The 21,889-nt window shown below is 40.4% G+C and overlaps 1 long non-coding RNA gene across 1 annotated transcript in view; it reads left to right on the top strand.

The window, feature by feature from the left end:
- Positions 1 to 21,889, top strand: part of LOC147915349 (uncharacterized) — a 211,251-nt gene that overhangs the window by 47,378 nt on the left and 141,984 nt on the right. The window contains exon 2 of the long non-coding RNA XR_015553881.1: positions 11,264 to 11,403. This is a non-coding gene — a long non-coding RNA (uncharacterized LOC147915349). The remainder of the gene's footprint in view (positions 1 to 11,263; positions 11,404 to 21,889) is intronic.

Raw genomic sequence — 21,889 nt, 5'->3', positions numbered from 1 at the left:
AATTGACTGTGGGGTCAGATAATTCTTTGCTGTGGGGAGCTGTCTTGTGCACTGTAGGATGTTTAGCAGCATCTCTGGTCTCTACTGGCTAGATGCCAATGACACCTTCCTCCCCAGTTGTGACAAACAAAACTGTTTCTAGACATTGCCGAATGTCCCCTTAGTTGGGTCCTCCCTCGAGGCAAATTGCCCCCTGTTAAGAACCACTGGTACAGATAAAACAACTAAGGTTTTTTTTATGGGGGTGTGGGGAGAAGGCAATGCGTAGACAGGACACCACCATTGTAACATTTTATACTTTGCATCAATAGAGACACAGTTCATTTAATTCATTCCAAAAATTGTATGAGAGAAACAAAATTGTGCCCCAGTGTCCATGTTTTCAGGTAGATTCTAAAATAAAACATAGTTGTGAATCTCTTGAGGTCAAATTAATAATTTAGCACTTGCAAAAGAATAGGTGTACCTGTCCTAAAGTACCTAAGAAGTCTCCAAAATTCGAATACCATAAGCAGCTGTATGGGGGCCGTTTGTGATATTACTTCCGACCCATTTTGAGGATGCCATCTGACCACGAAAAATCTTTTGAATCCAGTTGTGGATAATCGTGGTGGCTTGTTCTAAACTTCTGATGCTGACCTCTCACTTGAGTGTAAGTTGGGGTGTGTCGGTTTAAGGAAGGCAGTTTATGTCAGATGGGTGTGTCGGTTTGTTAACCCAGATTTACCCAGGCGTTAGGAAAAGGGGTGGTTCGTTCCCCAACTCAGGAGCTGTTGATAGGAGGTGGAAAGATACCATCTTGTTGTCCTGTTGTGGAATGTACCTGGGATTCTCGAGAGCACTTTCTAACTCTCTGCCTTTCTGACTCCAGAACTGTTTCAAGGAAAATTTTGACACTAGCTTCCTATTATTCCTATTATTTTCTGCTCGAAATGCCATTTCTGCAAGTTCTTGTCTATCCTGTTACTTTGGAATCTTTGAATGGGAACCACTCTAAGATGACAACAAAAACGAAATCAATAAAGAACATATGTTTCTCCAAGCACAAAATGTCCCTAATTCATTCAATGACAGGTCCAAGGAGGAGAGAGATGCACCGGGCCCTTGTACAGAAGAAATACGGGAGCCTGGTCTTGTCTCCAGGGGATGCTGGAGGAGGAGTGCCAGCCTGCGGAAAGCTTTAAGCGCCTCAGAGATGCGGACAGCCTTTTAACTAGTTAGTTTTGAGTTACAAAGTCTGCTATGTGCTGGGAACCAAATTACAGTACTTTGGGACATCTCTCTCTAAGCAACAGGAAGTAGATCCTTAAAGATCTCCCAGTTAGGTCTTGTGACGCTACTTTATTGAGAGGAATGCCATTGTCAAGAAGGTTAGTGTCCACGTCCTTTTTATCAGTGAATCCAAGTTCAAGGGATTATTGCTTGCCTGGTGTGCGTGGCTGAGTCAGGTGCTAGGCACTCCTTTTCCCCTGGCATCATTTAGAACCCTGGAGCTGCCCTGGCTTTGGCTTAAGTGCAGACACGGCTGACTCCACAGCCCTGCTGGCCCTGGGTGTGATGCAAGATAGGAGGGTATTGCCAGCATCCCACCTTAGCTGGACTCAGTGAATGCTTTGTTTCTAATCCTGGAGCGTCTCCCTTCTGTGGTGGAAAGCTGGCTTGCTTCCTGTAAGAGTGAGGCAGTAGATGTGCAGGGAATTCTGCACCTACAAGTCACTAGGTGTGAGTTTTCTCCCCCACATATGTGGTATCAGAGCAAACTAGCCATGGAGCTTTGAGCAAGGCACTCCAGATTATGAGGACTTGCTTTCCTTGGCAGTAAAAGGAAGGGATTAATTTAGATCCCTTTGGCTTCTAGCGCTCTATCACTGTGAGTTTATTAGAGCAAGTGGGTATATGCGTCTGTAAGAGAAAATAAATTACTTGAACTCAGGACCAAGAGGTTGCTTTCCCTGTGTTTGTGGTGATGTTTACTTTGGGAAAAATATTCTTGAGTAACTGCCTCTTTTTAACACATTGACAACACCTTTGTCTGCAACAGAAGTCAGCAAAATGTGGCCCTCGAGCTGAATCCAGCCTGCTGCGTGTTTTTATAAAGTTTTATTGGAACACGGTCTGTTCCTTCACTTACACACAATCTGTGGCTGCATTTGCACAACGACAGAGCTGAGTGACTGAGACAGAGACTGCCTGGCCTGCAAAGCCATGAATATTTACTATCTGACCCTTGACAAAAAAAATTTGCTGACCCCTACTCTAGAACATCATTCAACCAATGATACTTACCGAGGCTCTGCAACACGCCAGGCTCTCTGCTAGGCGTCGGGGCACAGAGAGAAACCAGATACCCATTCCTGACTTAGAAAAATCCACATCATGGTGATGAAAGAACCATAGGCTGCTTTACTGAAAACAAAAGCAGTACCATAAACAATAACATTAACATTATTCATAAGAAGAATTGCTAATTTGTTTAACACACTAATAATGACTATTCTGTCTTATTCTCTTTATTGTATCTGTATGGGATATGGCTACATGGTTAGTAATGTTTCCTGTGTTTTTTTCCATACTAGATTTCAGTTTTCCTTAGAGCAATGGCAATGCCTTTCTGTCAGTGGGATTAAAAAAATTTAACAACTTTATTCATGTCACACGCCTGCTTAAAACATTCCATCTGTATTCATCTTTTTCGGATGAAACTCTTTTCTCTGGTTGCCAAGGCCTTTGGTAATCTGGCTGCTGCTTTCGCCCAGCTCTCTCTCCCGCAGGCCGTCTCTCACACTCTCTGTGCTGGCTGTTCCTAATAGTTCTTTGCCTTCTGCTTTCACGCACACAGTTTTTTTGGCTGGATGCCATACCCACCCCTGGTCTTTCTTGTCTACCCATTGAATTCCTACTTTCTGTTCAAGGCCCTGTTCCAGCATCACCTCCTCTGAGTTTCTCTAGGCAAAGACATTTATACTTTCTTTTGTGGGACAACCATAGTTTGTATATAACTCTACTAGTAAATTTATTATACTATATATATTGCAAATATTTGTCTATGTCACTGGTTCTCAGTGCAGGGGTTAGGGCAGCGATTTTGTTCTCCAGAAAACATTGGTGATATCTGGAGACATTTTTGGTTGTCACAACTTGGCGGGGAGGTGCTCCGGTTCTACTGGACAGGGGTCAGAGGCACTGCAAAACATCTTACAACACACAGGACAGCCCACAACAAAGGGTGATCTGGCCCCAAATGCCAACAGTGCTAAGGCTGAGAAACTGGTCTACATGGATGCCTTTCCTACTAGACTCAGTTCCTCATCAGCAGGATTGAGTTTTATTAGCCTTCGTATCTTGAGGGCGTGACACAGAGAAGGCACTCAAATCCTGTTCAAAGAGTAATTGTCTTCCATTTATTTTGTGTCCTATCCAAAATCCATAGCACGGAGCTAGATTCATAGCAGGTGGAAATAAACACTTGTTGATAAATTGTTTTACTGAAGAAACGAGTGGAAGAAGAAATGTCCTTGCTCCTAATCTGGTGACAAACTTCCCTCAGGGAACCTGGTTACCTTCCCAAGTCTCCTGCTGGGAATTCCGGAGAAACATGTGGCTTTCTGATCAAATCAACTTCCTTCAGATCAATCCTAGTTTCAGATTAAAAAGTTCCTCTTTTTGCTTGGAATTGTTTTGCATAGAAAATATTTTCTCCTTTCCAACCTCCCAGTTCCCACGCAGGGAAAGGAAGTAAAAAATGACGGGGCCGGGTGGGGGAGGGGTCTCAGGCTGCTGAGTAAAGAGAAGCAGCTGAGAGGCTCTTCTCCCTTGCCCTACGGGCCCTGTGAGGGAGTGGAGTGTTTGGATAAGCATCCCTCGTGGGCTCATCTGGAAAGTATGCCTCTTGAAAAGGGAGATGATGCAAAATATCCTGCTCGGTGCCCTGCAGTTGTCGCCTGGAGGGCTCTGTCCTTCTTGAGAGAGTTGGGAGATTCCAGGCTGGAAATATTCAGAAAACCATTAGCCAGCTGTCCTGTGGAGGGCTGGAGAGAGCAGCTGTGTAAAGGTCACAGATCATCTTAGACGTTGCTTCAGCTTATGAGTTCCTCTCCCATGCCCCTCTTTGAAGAACGGTTCATTAACAGTGCAGTGGCCTCTGTGGTTTCATGGCCTGGGTTTCTCTTGCCCAGCCTTTGGAAGAGTTGGGTTCCAATGATCATGGACTAACCAGCAGATAAAGGTGTGAGACAGGGAAATGATGCGTTTGCTGAGTATCTAAGTCTGCTTGATAATGGTCTTTGCTGGCTTTGATCCTCAGTGTCAGAAGTGTGAGTTCAAATGAAATCCTGAAGACAGAATGAGCTCTGGGCATTGAGAAGGTAAAAGTACAGTTTCTCCGTAATTGGAGATCACCCACCCGTAGGTTTGCGTCTCTAGTCCACAGCACTCCAGGAAATCTGCTCTTGAGCAGATCCCGAGGAGTACTGTCTCCTAGACAAATTCTTGATGGGGTTTCAATTCTTAGCTTTGAGTGTTGGCACCCAGTGATGAAAGGATCACGCCAGCCCATCAATGGTTAACCCTGGGGAAATGAGTTTCCCAAAGGAGACTATTTGTTTTAGATGGTGCCATTCTGGTTACTTCAAGGAAATGGTGTGTGATTGTGTTTGTATGTGTGTGGCTTCTCCTTTTTTAAACACATAGATTACAGGGTGATTACGCTGTTATTTGGAAATTGGTGATTCTGGATTGGACTAGCACGCTGACAGAGGGAGGGTCGGGTTACACAATGATAGTACTGTAGTGGTGCAGCCATTGGGCACTCTACCAGCCTGTGGCCCAACTGTATGCTGTTTGCAAAGATCTGTGTGCTTGTCCTATTTTCATTTATTCACACAAGTCTACTGAATGTGGTAGTGAGGCATACTGCTCCATGCAGAATCTGCAGAATAATTTTGGGGATAAGGCTAGTCCTTTCTAGGAAACCCAGTAGCAGGTTTTCATATAACCTTGTAGAGACCTGTATATTAATTTCTGTGGCTTATGTTTTGCATCCTGGAAATTTTAGCTGTAAGTACTGAATATGCTAGTGAGATGTACAGTAAACCAATTCTACCCCAGCGTTTAGGGCCAGTGGAAGATGTGGGACAAATAGTGGTTTCTTTAAGTAGCCTTCTTTAGTTGTTTCTGAAACAGGGATAATACTGGACCACAGGGCAACTTGTTGTGTGTTCTTGGAAAAAGCTAGTCCTTCATGGGGATATTTTTTTCTCTCCATGGCTCAGCTTACGTATTTAATAGGGACAAAGAGGAATGGCACAAAGGTTGTTAGGGATAGATAAGAGGTTCCCAACTGGAGTAACTGTGCCCCCAGGGGACAGGCGGCAACGTCTGGAGACATTTTTGGCTGTCAAAATGGGGGTGGAGGGGTGCTACTGGCATCTAGTGGGCAAAGGCCTTGGGATGCTGCTAAACATCCTACACTGCCCAGGACGGCCCCCAAAACATAGAATTATCTGGCCCCAAATATCAATAGTGCTGAGGTTGTGAAACCCTGCGATACATGAGACGTGTCCATCTGCTCCACTCCACAACCACTGGCACCATTGTTAATTCATTTCTTACTCTCTCCAAAGCCTGCAGGCCCACGGGGACATTGCTTACCCTACAGTGCTCATGTAGTAGCTGTTTGTTCTCCCAAACCTCGTGGAGCGTGAGGCCTGAAGTTGGAGTTAAATGCTCGTCTTGCTCCCCCTTGCTGCTTCCCCACCATTTCTCCTATTTGCCCTGAAAATTCCTGTCTCCTTTGAATTACACACCCTCAGACCAGACCATTCTCTGCATGTCTTCATGCAGTTTTCTACTGAACTCCTGGTTGCTTTCGTATTTACTGAAGATTTACGTGGCTGGCTGACTTTCCTCTTCACCTCCACTCCTGTCATCACTCTTGGCAACTTCAGATCCACGTGGTTGATTCTCTAACACTCTGGCCTCTCCATACTTGGATGTTTTTACGTTTATAGACCTTTCCATGCACCTCATTTCCGTCATCTATTTGCATGGTAACTCCTTAGACTTGCCATCACCAATAACTTCGTCTTCACCACTCTCTGGCCCCCACCGCCGTCTTTGCAGCCTGCTCACTCTCTCGCATCCACTACAGTCATCTCTCTATCCTGACTCCCTGACACTAACTGCCACCCACCTGGCTGAGATTCCAGGGTGTAACACTCTCATCACTTCTTTGTGTACCCTCAATCCTCCTGGCAAAACCCCCAACACTGCATAACCCCAACCTCGTCCTTCTCTCCCCTGTGTCCAGGCAGGAGAATAGCTCCGCTTCAGTTTGTGTCCAGAGCGCTTAAGAGAACACTTGACTTCCTGCTTTTGAGAGGTCTACTCCATGCCTTTCCTCTCTTCTAAATTATGATGTCCCTCCTCATCCTCATTCTCAGCTGATGATCTGGTTTCTTATTTGATTGAGAAAATAGAAGCAATGAAAATAAAAGTAGCTCGTTGCCTGCCCCTGTATCTATGTACTGCCCTTTCCTTCTCGTTACAATGGATCAACATCTCCGCTCCGCTCTCAAGATGGTTCCTCCCAATTTGTGCTGGGTCTCCTCTGCTTTTACCTCCTTAAGGAGTTTACACCTGCACTTAAGCCCTCTTATTCCTGCATCATTAATTTCCCCTTCCATTTTGGATCATCCTAAACAGCACACAAACATTCCAGACTCTTTTCCACTTTAAAAAGTCCTCCCTTTACCCACCACTCTTGCTGGCTACTGCCTTATTTCTCTCTTCCCTTTCACAGCAAAACTCTTTACAAACAGTTGTCTGGACTACTTCCACTTCTTCTGTTCTTATCATGTGCACCAGTGAATTCCATATTGCCCTATCAAATGGTCGATTCCCAGTGCCAGGCTTATTCTGTCACTCAATAGCAGTTGACATAATTGATATTGACCACTCTCTTTTTTTTCCTTGGCTTCTGGAACGTTCAAACTTGTTTTGTTGTTGTTTGTTTATTTGTTTTTATTTTATTTGTTTGCCTCATAGATAGCTTCCTGCCAGTCTCCTTAGCTGGTACCCCTTCTTTTCCCAATCTACAAATACTTGTGTGCTCCAGGACACAGGCCTTGGCTCTCGTCTCTACTCTACCTTCCTCTTTTCCCTTGGTAGTCTCACTTGTAACTTTGAATGCCATTGATTAAATTAAATGTCCTCTGCTGATGCCCACATTGATCTCTCTTCCCTAGTCCTAGACCTGTGTGTCAAACTGTCTGCATGAATTTTCTACTTAGATGTGTATGAGGCACTGCAAATTTAAAAATGCCTACATTAGAACTCTGCACTCCTGCCACCTGCACCCTAGCCTCTGTCCCCATTCTTTTCCATCTCAGGGATTAGCACCAGTTGCCCCTGACACATGACTGATCCTTGATTCCCTTATTTTCCTCACCCTCCATGTCTAATGCAGACCAAGTCCCATCAACCCTACCATGAAAGCATCTCTGAAGTCAGCCTCATCTCCCCACCCCACCAACTGCTGCCGTGTCAGGCTGACCTCCCCTCTCTTCTGGTCTCCTGCGAAGTCTGCTCACTGGTCTTGCTCCTTCCACTCTCTTCTCACCCTCTCTTCCAGTCTGATTTCTTCACACTGCCATAAGGGGAACCTTTAAAAAATGTACATTAAATCAGGTCATTCTCTTTAGCAGAGCCCTCTAGGGTTGCCATCATCCTCAGAATTTACTCCAGGCTCCTTCCCATGGCCCACAAGCCCTGCAGGCTCAGTCCTGCCTCCTCTGCTGGACACCAGCCACACCAACTCTTGCCTTTTGTAGAACTCACCCAGCTGGGTCTGGCCCAGATCTTTTACCCTCACTATTCCCTCTGCCTGGGAACTTCCTGCCCTGGGACTTTCCATGGGCTTCTCTGTATGATCCAGGACTTGACTCAATTCCACCTTTTCAGGAAAACCTTGCTGACCACTGTGTCTAAGAGAAGGTCTTCTGTCACTCCCTTTATCTTGTTTTATTTTCTGCATAGCATTGATCACCACTTGACATTACATGTTATGTGTATTTGTGTATGGGTATGTGTATTGTTCTTCCCCACTAGAGTATCAGGTCCACAGGGCAGGGACTTCATCTCTTTGATTCACAATATATCCCTGGTGTCTGGAATAGTGACAGGAACAGAGTGGGTGCTTGTTGGATGAATATGAGGTCTAGAAATTTTGTTCTCTCCTCTCAGACATACAAGAAGAAAAACTGAGCCAAGGGCTTCAGTTTCCACAGTTATGAGAGTGACACTATGATGGAGTCTTTTAGGGTCAGTCTTAAAAGTAGGTGGAGTAGGTAACTTTCAGGAATTCCTCTTTTTCTTTAAAATACTTAGGAGGAGGGTGGCCAGGAGTGTGGTAACCTAGCCTGAGATTTTAGAGACTCTGATGCTTGTCTGATGCTGTCTCTACATAGTTGTGTGATCTCGGGCCATTGGTTTCATCTTTAATGTCACTTCTAGCTCAGAATTTCTATATATTTAACTGAGGATTGACTTATTCGCTCCTGTTAAAATGCAAACATTTTCAGGAGAGGTAACATTTAAAGTTTTATTGGACAATTGAGTCATGGTGAAATTTCTGTGTCAGATTCTTTTCAAAAGCAGATTTTTGACAAGGGACAATGAGCAAGCATGGACCAGCTATATGTTTCAAGTGGGAGAAGGAGATGATGTAGAGGTGTAGAGAATGAGGGAGCAGAAGAGGATAGAGCATTAAGTCAAGCTTCAGAAAGTTCACAGTCTTGCCAGTGGCCAAGTATGGATATTTTGCTGTTTCTTGGTGTATGTGTGTGTGTGGGGGGGCAGATGGGGTAGGTTATCGGGTGCACGCAGAGAAGTATGCAGATATGGTAGTGGGTGTGGGGATTTCCTCACCATTTCTGTAGTGGCATACAGGTATACCTAGTTTGACTGTGCTCACTTTACCGTATTTTGCAGATGATTCATTTTTTACAAATTGAAGGTTTGTGGCAACCCTGCCTCAATCAAGTCTATTGGTGCCATTTTTCCAATAGCATTTGCTTACTTTGTGTCTTTGTGTCACATTTTGGTATTTCTCATAATATTTCAAACTTTTTCATTATTATTATATTCGTTATGGTGATCTATCATCAGTGATCTCTGATGTTGCTATTATAATTGTTTTGGGGCACCACAAACCACACCCATATAAGATGGCAAACTTAGTCCATAAATGTTGCGTGTGTTCTGACTGCTGCACCAACTGGCCATTCCCCCATCTCTGTCCCTCTCCTCGGGCCTCCCTATTCCCTGAGACACAACAATATTGAAATTAAGCCAATTAATAACCCTACAATGGCCTCTAAGTGTTCAAGTGAAAGGAAGAGTTGGACATCTGTCACTTTAAATCAAAAGCTAGAAATGATTAAGCTTAGTGGAGAAGGCATGTCAAAACCTGAGAAAGGCCAAAAGCTAGGCATCTTGCACCAAACAGTTAGCCAGGTTGTGAATGCATTGAAAAGTTCTTGAAGGAAATTAAAAGTGCTACTCCAGTGAGCACACAAATGATTAGAAAGTGAAACAGACTAATTGCTGATGGGGAGAAAGTTTTAGTGGTCTGGACAGAAGATCAAATAAGCCACAACTTTCCCTTAAACTAAAGCCTGATCCAGAGCAAGGTGCTAACTCTCTTCAATTCTATGAAGGCTGAGAGAGATGAGGAAGCTGCAGAAGAAAGTCTGAAGCTAGCAGAGGTTGGTTCATGCATGAGGTTTAAGGAAAAAAGCCATCTCCATAACATAAAAGTGCAAGGTGGGGGCCGGCCCCGTGGCCTAGTGGTTGAGTTTAATGTTGGTGTGCTCCACTTCAGTGGTCCAGGTTCATGGATTTGGATCCTGGGCACAGACCTACACGACTTTTCAGCTAAGCTGTGGTGGTGACCCACATACAAAATAGAGGAAGATGGGCATGGATGTTAGCTCAGGGTGAATCTTCCTCAAGCAAAAAGAGGAGGATTGGTGACAGATGTTAGCTCAGGGCAAATCTTGCTCAGCAAAAAAAAAAAAAAAGTGCAAGGTGAAGCAGCAAGTGCTGACGCAGAAGCTGCAGAAAGATATCCAGAAGATCTAGCTAAGGTAATTAATGAAGGCGGCCACACTAAACAACAGATTTTCAGTGTAGATGAAACAGTCATATATTGGAAGAAGATGCCATCTAGGACTTTCATAGCTAAAGAGGAGAAGCCAATACCTGGCTTTAAAGTTTCAAAAGACAGGCTGACTCGTATTAGAGGCTAATGCAGCTGGTTACTTTAAGTTGAAGCCAATGCTCATATATCATTCTGAAAATCCTAGGGCCCTTAAGAATTACACTAAATCTACTCTGTCTGTGCTTTATAAATGGAACAACAAAGCCTGGATGACAACACATCTGTTTACAACATGATTTGCTGAATATTTTAAGCCCACTGTTGAGAACTACTGCTCAGAAAAAAAGATTCCTTTCAAAATATCACTGCTCCTTGACTGGTCACTCAAGAGCTCTGATTGAGATGTATAATGAGATTAATGTTGTATTCATGCCTGCTAACACAACATCCATTCTGCAGCCCATGGATCAAGGAGTAATTCTAACTTTCAAGTCTTATTGTGGAAGAAATACATTTCGTAAGACTATAGCTGGCATAGATAGTGATTCCTCTGATGGATCTGGGCACAGGAAATTGAAAACCTTCTGGAAAGGGTTCACCATTCTAGATGCCATTATAAACATTTATAGTTCATGGGAAGAGGTCAAAATATCAACACTAACAGGAGGTTGGAAGAAGTTGATTCCAACCCTCGTGGATCAAGTCCTCAGTGGAGGAGGTAACTGCAGATGTGGAGGAAATAGTGAGAGAGCTAGAGTTAGAAGTGGAACCTGAAGATGTGACTGAATTTCTGCAATCTCATGGTAAAATTTTATGGATCAGGAGTTGCTTCTCATGGATGAGCAAAGAAAGTGGTTTCTTGAGATGGAAGCTACTCCTGGTGCAGATGCTGTGAAGACTGCTGAAACGACAACAAAGGATTAACAGAATACTACATAAACTCAGTTGATAATGCAGGGCAGGGTTTGAGAGGATTGACTCCAATTTAGAAAGAGGTTCTATTGGGGGTAAAATGCTCTCAAATAGCATTGCATGCTACAGAGAAATCACTCATGAAAGGAAGAGTTAATCAATGCGGCATACTTCATTGTTGTCTTATTTTAGGAAATTGTCACAGCCACCCCAGCCTTCAGCAACCACCACCCTGAGCAGTCATCAACATTGAGTAAAGACCCTCCACCAGAAAAAAGAAAACTCACTGAAGGCTCAGATGATGGTTAGCAATAAAGAACTTTTTAATTAAGGTATGTACATTTTTCTTTTTAGACATAATGCTATTGCACACTTAATAGACTACAGTAGAGTGTAAACATAACTTTTGGGAAACCAAAAATTCATGTGCCTCACTTTATTGCAATATTCACTTTATCGCGGTGGTCTGGAACCAAACCTGCAATATCTTCGAGGTATGCCTGCACTTACGTCCTTAAACCCACGTTGGTTCAAACCTTGTTAACTCTAACTGTTTGGTGTTTAACACAGACCGGGGTAGAAGTTTGCTTTGGGATTATGCGTGAGGAAGACTTTACCAAGCAAACTGTTAGTGAAAACAAATCACAAGTGGACTCTTCAAACTCCTTATAAGAATGGACTGTTCTAGAGACTTCAGAATAACGTTTCACAGCTAGTGTACAGGGAACCTGAGACATACTGGAGTCTTAGTAGAAATTTCAGGGAAATGGAGTTCTGTGGTCAAATAGATTCTTGATACATTAATGTGTCTTAGAAATCTCTAAGAGGAGTATACAGAATGTGCTGTTTGAGTATGTAAACCTTGTTTCTCTCCAAACACCTATGCACATCTCTAGTTTCCCTTGGGACACGGTTTGAGAAATGCTGCTTTGGAAGTAGCCATTTACTTCACAGTAATTTATAAAGTGATTATAGTTCTTGTCTATTCATTAAAACATCCTCACCACACAAGTCTATTGATAAAGCGCTGATAGAACTGTCCTCGTTAAAGCATTTTCTTGAACATGGGAAGCAGTTGTACATCAAATGTAGTGACAATTCAGTAGATTCCTCTCTCTTTCCTCCCCAACACTGCCCTTTCTTTATTGAGAATTGATCTGTAGTAAGGACTACAAATCAATTGATGAGGTGAGTCAGATTGAAAAGACATAGCTTATTTCTACGTTAATAAATGTCAGAAGTTTAAATCCAATGTGATTTGCATATTTTGTAGGTTTTCTTTTGTTGTTTTTTTTTAAAAGACCATTTTCTGCATGGCAGACTCTTGCCAAACACCCAGCATTATATAATCATTGAACAGAGGCCAATCTTAGAGCAATCACTAGTCATCACTGTAACAAAAGTTGTTTTATAATTTTTCTAAAGTTGTTTTATAATTTTTCTAAAGACAATTTGAATACTGTGGAGAACACCATTTATCTTTTCATTACTTGGCTGGAAAAAAAAGAGAAGGTTATTCTATATGTTGGAAGTCACTGTTATTTGATATTCAAGCCCCAAAGAGGAGAAACTTGGGTGAAAGGAAATAAAAGGTCTTGTGGCTTTAGGAGAGTATTCAATGGTGATAGCCAGAGATCTGATGTTTTTGGTGTCTTTTTGGGGCTCAGTCAAGGTTTGTTATGTAACTAATTCCAGTAGCCTTGCTTGGTGCAAAGCCCATGCGCTCTGATGGCCCTCCCACTGCAAACTGGGAAACTACCAGGCCTTTTTTTTTTTTTTTTTTGTGAGGAAGATCAGCCCTGAGCTAACATCCATGCCAATCTTCCTCTTTTTGCTGAGGAAGACCGGCCCTGAGCTAACATCTTTTGCCAATCCTCCTCCTTTTTTTCCCTTTTTCTCCCCAAAGCCCCAGTAGATAGTTGTATGTCATAGTTGCACATCCTAGTTGCTGTATGTGGGATGCCACCTCAGCATGGCAGGACAAGCAGTGCGATGGTGTGCCCGGGATCCGAACCCGGGCCGCCAGTAGCGGAGCACGTGCACTTAACCACTAAGCCACGGGGCCAGCCCTCTACCAGGCCTTTTTAAAGGGAAGATGTGACAAAGTGATACCTTTCCCTTTGCCTTGAGACTTTTCTGGAGGGGTCTTCCCCTGAGCTTCTTGATATCTAGGTTCAGTTTAGAGACCAAGGAAAACTGAGACATCTCCTTGCTGAGCCTATGCTGACCCCTGCGGCCAGTCCCACACCAGCCTGATTCCTCCTTAAAGTTCTGTGTGATTATCAGTGTGCATGGGATTTCAACAAATCGAGCACCACCATCCTGTATTCCCACCAACTAGCTCACTGTGCTTTGTGGGCTGGAGGCTGGGAAGGAAACTTACAGCCTCCAGGTCACTTGTCTCCAGCCTGGCTTCTGCCAGAGCACTTAGAAATTGGGAAGCTCTTTTCTCCACCTCCATTAATGGGGATTGAATGAGGGACATGAACTTATTCTTACTCTGATGAGCTCGCAAGAGAAATCAAGAGTTCTGAAAATTATTACTATTTTTCCTACATTTCAAAAAATGATTTGAGGAGCCGGCCCAGTGGTGTAGCGGTTAAGTTCACACATTCTGCTTCCGCGGCCCAGGTTCGCCAGTTTGCATCCCGGGCGCAGACCTACTCACTGCTCATCAAGCCATGCTCGGGCAGCATCCCATATAGAAGAGCTGCCACTCTACGACTATGATACACAACTATGTACTGGGGCTTTGGGGAGAAAAAAGGAAAAAGAGAGAGATTGGCAACAGATGTTAGCACAGGGCCAATCTTCCTCAAAAAAAAAAAAAACTAAAAAATAAATTAAGAATAATACTTCCAATTTATTTAAAAAAATAATTTGAGGCAAATAACAACAAACCCAAGATTTATTATTATTATTATTTTAATTTTTTGTTATTAACAAAATCTATGCCACTCATAGGGATAACCCTCAAGAATTGGAAGAAAATTATATTGAAGATCAAATAACTATGACTCTGGTCCTAGGTCTTTTTAAAAGCAGAGTTAAAGTAATGTTTTAGGCAATTGACTTCACTGACATTGGCCTGAGTTTGCTAATCATGTACAAAGTGGGGGGAAGGTTTGAATTAGATGATCTCTAAGTCCTCATCTTGCTCTCAAACATGGATTCTATCTTCTATACATGTTCTTTCCAAAAGAGGCTGTGCCTTTGAAAATTTAAACATTCTTTATTTGTGCTGTGTACGCATGTTTTAGTCATATATTATACCATGAATTTTAAGACAGGCTATGTATTTATAAAGAAAATAAATTTAACATTAAATCCTGTTTGGAACAAAGTGAGTAAAAAGATGGATAGATACAAAGTTTTATTTCATGTAGACAGAACAAATTTGGATGATGATTATCCTTGACCCAGATTTCTGGATTTTGCTAAGAATGTGGAAAATACTTTTGCAATTACAGTGGTTGGATTTGGGTTTCCTGACTTTGTAAAAAGTTTTACAAAGGATGTTTATTTAGTTGAACTCAGGGCCAAGCATTGCCAAAGCAGCAAACATGGTACTCTGCTATTCTTATCACCCATAGTCATTATAACTGTGAATTGCATCTCTTTTCTTTTATATAGATTATCAGTCACTGGAACCATTTCAGGCCCATGTTACCATTTCTCCCCTTGGCATTAAAACAAATTTACTAAGCTAATACATTGCTTTTGCTTTAAAAATATAAGCATTGATTGGTAAGTTCATGCCAAACATCTTGTGTAAATTTCTCCTGGAAGCTTTAAAATCTAATCTGAATAGGAAAGTAGGAACAACTTTTACAGATGTTAATATAATGCACACTGAGATAGCTTTCTTTGGTGTGTCTGGTTATCTTCATTGCATTTTTCTGTAGTTGGAAATACCCCAAAAAATTCTGATTGTTTCAGGCAGATTAGGAAATAAGTTTAAGTATTTCATCCTTCTTGGCCACTGTATATTGGTAAATTAAAATTTTCCTTGTTGCTTTAACGTTTCAAATAGTTATAATCATTCTTTCTTTTTTCCTTCTATGCATAGATGAAGAGTAATTGATTCTACTGAGATCACTTTTTCTTTATCAACTACTCCCCACTCCACCTTGTTTAGAACATATTTAAATAGCTCTCACTTTAGAGAAAAATGTTTTTGCTCAACCAGCCCATGCCTAGGTATTATCCAAACTGGCTTCCCTTCACTGCTCTACTTCTCAAACAGTTAGTTTACCTAGAATGTCTCCATTTTTTAAATTATCTGTTCCTTAATTATCTGCATCTATTGCACTTCTGAAGGCTGCTAGTCCTTTTTCAAAATATCTGGTCTTTCCTCCACCTTCTTTCTCTTGATCTCCTTATAGAATTTGGTACTGATGACTACACCATTATTCTTTAAACTCTCCCCTCCCTGGGCCTTTGTGACATCAAAGCTTCTTGGTCTTCTATCTCTTTACTGACTCCCTTTCCTCTTGGCTCTTCCCTAGGGGTACTCTTCAAAGGGAGTGTTCCCATCAATGTTACCACTTTCTTGACTCCAGTAAACAATCTTTGTCTCATGACTTCAGTTATTACTTCAAAGCTGAGATTCTCATCTCTAGATCTATTGTTTCCAGCCCCATGGTTTTGACTGCTTTCCAAGCATCTTTGTTTGGGTGTACCACAGTCATCTCAAACTCAACATGTCCAAAGCCACAATTTCTTTTCCAGTTCCTTTATTTTCATGAATGGTGTCATTACTTTTCTAATTAAATAGTTTCATAATCATGAAATAATCTTTTATATTTTCTTTTCTCTCTCCTCACATAAGTATCTCTTGGATGTACTTGCCATTTCTATAAGATTCCACATTACTCCTCAATTATGACAGATAAGTTATAAGAAATATGACTGATAACATTTAATTATCTGCTTGGAAAGACATATTAAATTTGAATGATTTGACAAGTAGCCACAGGGCAAGATCATATCAGGACTGGAAGGATAATCATGATACTTTGTGTCAGTCTTTTGACTTGAAAGTAACTTCTAGGACACCATATTATCCATCCATCCATCCATCCATCCATCCATCCATCCATCCATCCATCCATCCATCCAGTCATCCATCCACCTACCTACCTACCTACTTACTTACCTATGGACTGACCCACCTATGTCTCTGTCTCTTTCTTAGGGTTTCTTAACCTTGGTACTATTGACATTTTGGACTGAATAATCCTTTGTTGTGGGTGGCTGTCCTGTACATTGCAAGATGCTTAGCAGTATCACTGGCTACTATCCACTAGATGCCAGTAGCACCACCCTCAGTTGTGACAACCAAAAATGTCTCCAGACATTGCCAAATGTCCCCTGGGTAGGGGGGGGAGGGGGGAGTGTTAAATCTTCCTCCCTCCCTCCGTTGAGAACCAGTGCTCCTTCATATCTCCAACATTGCTCCATAAAAATATCCTATTCCCAACATTCCTCCTTAAATTTCAATAAAGTATTGAAAATGTATACTATTTCATTCTAAAATATGTTATTAATGTCTTTCCAAATAATTAAGTGTTCTGTAGGTAATGTTATTATATTCAGCATGCATTGTCTACCCTTATTTATTATTATTTTTTTTAAAAGACCAGTTAGAGAAATTTTTTGGACAGGCCTTTATCTGTGGCTTCTGGTTAGAGGATTTAACACAATAAGGAATTAAGTGGCACCAAAGAAAGCTTTGCCCAGTGGAAATTGAAAGACATTTTATTTACAAATACTACACACAGTGTAGATAGCCCTCTTGGGTTCAAAGCCCAGGATCACCACTTTACTTGCTCTGAGAAGCATATTTCAAAAATTCTCTAAGACTTAGTTTTCTCATTTTTTTGTTTTTCAATTTTAATTTATTGGCATAGAAATTAATATTTTGATATGTTTATCATTTTCCCCATTTATATTTTAATTCCTTAACTTAAAAAAAATTATTTTGTTGAGTTCATATTGGCTTATAATGTTGTGTAAATTTCAGGTTACATTATTATATTTCAGTTTCTGTATAGACTGCATCGTGTTCACCACCAATAGTCTAGCTTTATCTGTCACCACACATACCTGCCCCTTTACCCCTTTCACCCTTCCCTTCTTGTAACCACCAATCTGTTGTCCTTATCAAGGTGTGTGTTTGTTTATCTTCCACATGAGTGAAATCATACAGTGTTTATCTTTCTCTGTCTGGCTTATTTCGCTTAGCATAACACCCTCCAGGTCCATCCATGTTGTCACAAATGGCATGATATTGCCTTTTTATGGCTGAGTAGTATTCCATTGTATATGTACACCACATCTTCTTTATCCATTCATCTGTTGATGGGCACTTGAGTTGCTGCCACATCTCGACTATTGCGAATAGTGCTGTGATGAACATAGGGGTGTATAAAACTTTTTGAATTACTGATTTCATGTGCTTTGGATAAATACCCAGCAGTGGAACAGCTGAATCATATGGTATTTCTATTTTTAATTTTTTGAGAACTCTCCATACTGTTTTCCATAGTGGCTGTACCAGTTTGCATTCCTACCAGCAGTGTATGAGGGTTCCCTATTCTCCACATCCTATACAACACTAGTCATTTCTTATCTTGTTAATTATAGCCATTCTAACAGGTGTAAGGTGATATCTCATTGTAGTTTGGATTTGAATTTCCCTGATAATTAGTGATGTTGAACATCTTTTCATGTGCCTGTTGGCCATCTGTATGTCTTCTTTGGAAAAATGTCTGTGCATATTCTCTGCCCGTTTTTTGATTGGGTTGTTCATTTTTTTGTTGTTGACTTGTATGAGCTCTTTATATATTTTGGAAATTAACCGCTTGTCGGATATATGATTTGCAAATATTTTCTCCCAGTTGGTGAGTTGTCTTTTCATTTTGTTCATGGTTTCCTTTGCTGTGCAGAAGCTTTTTAGTCTGATGTAGTCCCATTTGTTTATTTTTTCTTTTGTTTCCCTTGCCTGAGTAGACATGGTATTCTAAAAGATACTGCTAATGGGGCCTGACCGGTGGTTAAGTTCACATGCTCCACTTTGGTGGCCTGGGGTTTGCAGGTTTGGATCCTGGGCATGCGCCGACGCACTGCTTGTTGAGCCATGCAATGGCAGTGTCCCATATAAAGTAGAGGAAGATGGGTATGGATGTTAGCCCAGGACAAATCTTCCTCACACACACACACGCACACACAAAAGATACTGCTAAGACCGATGTCAAAGAGTGAACTACCTGTGTTTTCTTCTAAGAGTTTTCGATGTCAGAGAGTGTACTACCTGTATTTTCTTCTAAGAGTTTTATGGTTTCAGGTCTTACAAGTTTTTAATCCATTTTGAGTTAATGTTTGTGTAGGTGTAAGATAATGGTCTACTTTCATTCTTTTGCACTTGGCTGTCCAGTTTTCTCAACACCATTTATTGAAGAGACTTTCGTTTCTCCATTTTATGTTTTTGGCTCCTTTGTCAAAGATTAGCTGTCCATAGATATGTGGTTTTATTTCTGTGCTCTCAATTCTGTTCCATTGATCTGTGTGTCTGTTTTTGTGCCAATATCATGCTGTTTTGATTACTATAGCCTTGTAGTATATTTTGAATTCAGGGAGTGTGATACCTTCAGCTTTGTTCTTTTATCTCAAGATTGCTTTGGCTATTTGGGATCTTCTGTTCTTCAGTATAAATTTCAGGATTCTTTGTTCTATTTCTGTGAAGAATGTCATTGGGATTCTGATTGGGATTGCATTTAATCTGTAGATTGCTTCAGGTAATATGAACATTTTAACTATGTTTATTCTTGCAATCCATAAGCATGGACTATCTTTCCATTTCTTTATGTCTTCTTCGATTTCTTTCAATTATGTCTTACAGTTTTCAGTGTATAGGTCTTTCACCTCCTTGGTTAAATTTATTCCTAGATATTTTATTCTTTTTGTTGCAGTTGTAAATGGGATTATGTTCTTGATTTCTCTTTTTACTAGTTCACTATTAGTGTATAGAAATGCAACTGATTTCTGTATGTTGATTTTGTGCTCTGCAACTTTACTGTATTCATTGGTTATTTCTGATAGTTTTTGGTGGATTCTTTAGTGTTTTCTATATATAGAATCATGTCATCTGCATATAGTGACAGTTTTACTTCTTTCTTTCCAATCTGCATCCCTTTTATTTCGTTTGCTTACCTAATTACTCAGGCTAAAACTTCCGGTACTATGTTGAATAAGAATAGCGAGAGTGGGCACCCTTGTCTTGTTCCTGTTCTCAGAGGGATGGCTTTCAGTTTTTCACTGTTGAGTTTTATGTTGGCTGTGGGTTTGTCATATGTGGCCTTTATTATCTTGAGGTACTTTCCTTCTATACCCAGTTTATTGAGAGTTTTTATCATAAATGATGTTGGATCTTCTCAAATGCTTTCTCTGCATCTATTGAGATGATTGTGTGATTTTTATTCTTCATTTTGTTAACGTGGTGTATCACATTGATTGATTTGCAGATGTTGAACTATCCCTGCATCCTTGGAATAAATCCCACTTGATCATGGTGGATGACCCTTTTAATGTATTGTTGTATACAATTTGCTAATATTTTGTTGAGGATTTTTGCATCTATGTTCATCAGCGATGTTGGCCTATAATTTTCCTTTTATGTGTTGTCCTTGTCTGGTTAACGTTGGCCTTGTACAATGAGTTAGGAAGCATCCCATCCTCTCCAATTTTTAGAAAAATTTAAGATGGAGAGGTATTAAATGTTCTTTGACTGTTTGGTAGAATTCACCAGAGAAGCCATCTGATCCTGGACTTTTGTTTTTGGGGAGGTTTTTTATTAATGTTTCAATCTCTTTACTTGTAATTGGTCTATTCGGATTTTCTATTTCTTCTTGATTCAGTTTTGGGAAGTTGTATGATTCTAAGAATTTATCCATTTCTTCTAGGTTATCACATTTGTTGGCATATAACTTTTCATAGTATGCTCTTATTATCCTTTGTATTTCTGTGGTGGTGGTTGTAATTTCTCCTCTTTCATTTCTGATTTTATTTATTTGAGTCTTCTCTCTTTTTTTCTTAGTGAGTCTGGCTAAGGTTTTGTCAATTTTGTTTATCTTCTCAAAGAACCAGCTTTTATTTTCATTGATCTTTTCTATTGTTTTTTAGTCTCCATTTCACTTATTTCTGCTCTGATTTTTATTATTTACTTCCTTCTACTGACTTTGGGCTTTGTTTGTTCTTTTTCTAGTTCTGTTAGGTATAATGTAAGATTGTTTATTTGATATTTTTCTTGTTTCTTAAAGTAGGCCTGTATTGCTATAAACTTCCTGCTTTTGCTGCATCCCATAAGTTTTAATATGTTGTGTTTTCATTTATCATTTATCTCCAGTTATTTTTTGATTTCTCCTTTGATTTCTTCATTGATCCAATATTTGTTCAGAAGCATGTTGTTTAGTCTCCACAAATTCGTGACTTTCCCAGCTTTTTTCTTGTAGTTGATTTCTAGTTTCATACCATTGTGGTCAGAAAAGATTCTTGATATGATTTCAGTCTTCTTAAATTTATTGAGGCTTGCTGTTTCCCAACATTTGGTCTATCTTTGAGAATGTTCCATGTGCACTTGAGAAGAATGTGTATTATCCTCTTTTTGGATGGAATGTTCTATATATATCTATTAAGTCCATCTGATCTAGTGTTTCATTTAAGACCACTGTTTCCTTGTTGACTTTCTGTCTGGATCATCTATCCATTGAGCTAAGTGGGGTGTTAAGGTCTCCTACTGTTCTTGTGTTGCTGTCAGTTTCTCCCTTTAGGTCTGTTAATAGTTGCTTTGTATACTTTGGTGCTCCTGTGTTGGGTGGAAAAATATTAATGTGTTACGTCTTCTTCATGAAATGTCCCTTTTATCATTATATAATGTCCATCCTTGTCTCTTACTATCTTTTTTGTCTTGAAGTCTGCTTTGTCTGATTAAGTATGACTTTACTCACTTTCTTTTACTTGCCATATGCTTGGAGTATTGTCTTCCATCCCTTCACTCTGAGCCTGTGTTTGTATTTAGAGCTGAGATGTGTTTCCTGGAGGCAGAATGCTTTTGGGTCTTGTTTTTTAATCCATCCAGCCACTCTCTGTCTTTTGATTGGTGAATTCAATCCATTTACATTTAGAGTGATTATTGATATATGAGGGCTTAATACTGCCATTTTATCTTTTTTTTTTTCTGGTTGTTCTATATTTCCATTGTTTCTTTTTCCTTGCATTTCTGTTTGCCATTTCAGTTTGATGGTTTTCTGTGATGTGTTTCTCAGTTTTCTCTGTTTGTGATTTGTGACTCTGCTCTGATTTTTTGTTTTGTGGTTACCATGAGGTTTGTGTAAAAGATCTCCTAGATGAGATAGTCATTTTTCTGATAGCCTCTTATCTCCATTAGTCTTTTCCTCTTACCCCTCTATATTTTTGTTGTCACAAATTATTCTTTTTCATGTTGTGAGTTTGTGACCAAATTGAAGTGGTTGCAGTTATTTTTGATGTTTTCTTTCCTTTTACCCTTAATGTTATAATTAAGTGTTTACTAACCTATTCTGATATAGAGCTGCAATTTTCTGATTCTGTCTGTCTATTTATCTCCTTGCTCAAAGCTTTGTAAACCTTTGTCTGTTTCAGGTAGGAGGGCTCCTTTCAACATTTCTTGTAAGGCAGGCCTAATGGTGATGAACTCCCTCAGCTTTTGTTTGTCTGAGAAAGCTTTTATTTCTCCATCATATCTGAAGGATAATTTCACTTGATAGAGTATTCTTGGCT

The sequence above is a fragment of the Ceratotherium simum genome, chromosome 13 (genome assembly GCF_057802395.1).
Source record: "Ceratotherium simum simum isolate JZ-2026a chromosome 13, ASM5780239v1, whole genome shotgun sequence".
Taxonomy (NCBI): Eukaryota; Metazoa; Chordata; class Mammalia; order Perissodactyla; family Rhinocerotidae; genus Ceratotherium; species Ceratotherium simum.
This window is presented reverse-complemented; position numbering and strand designations above follow the sequence as displayed.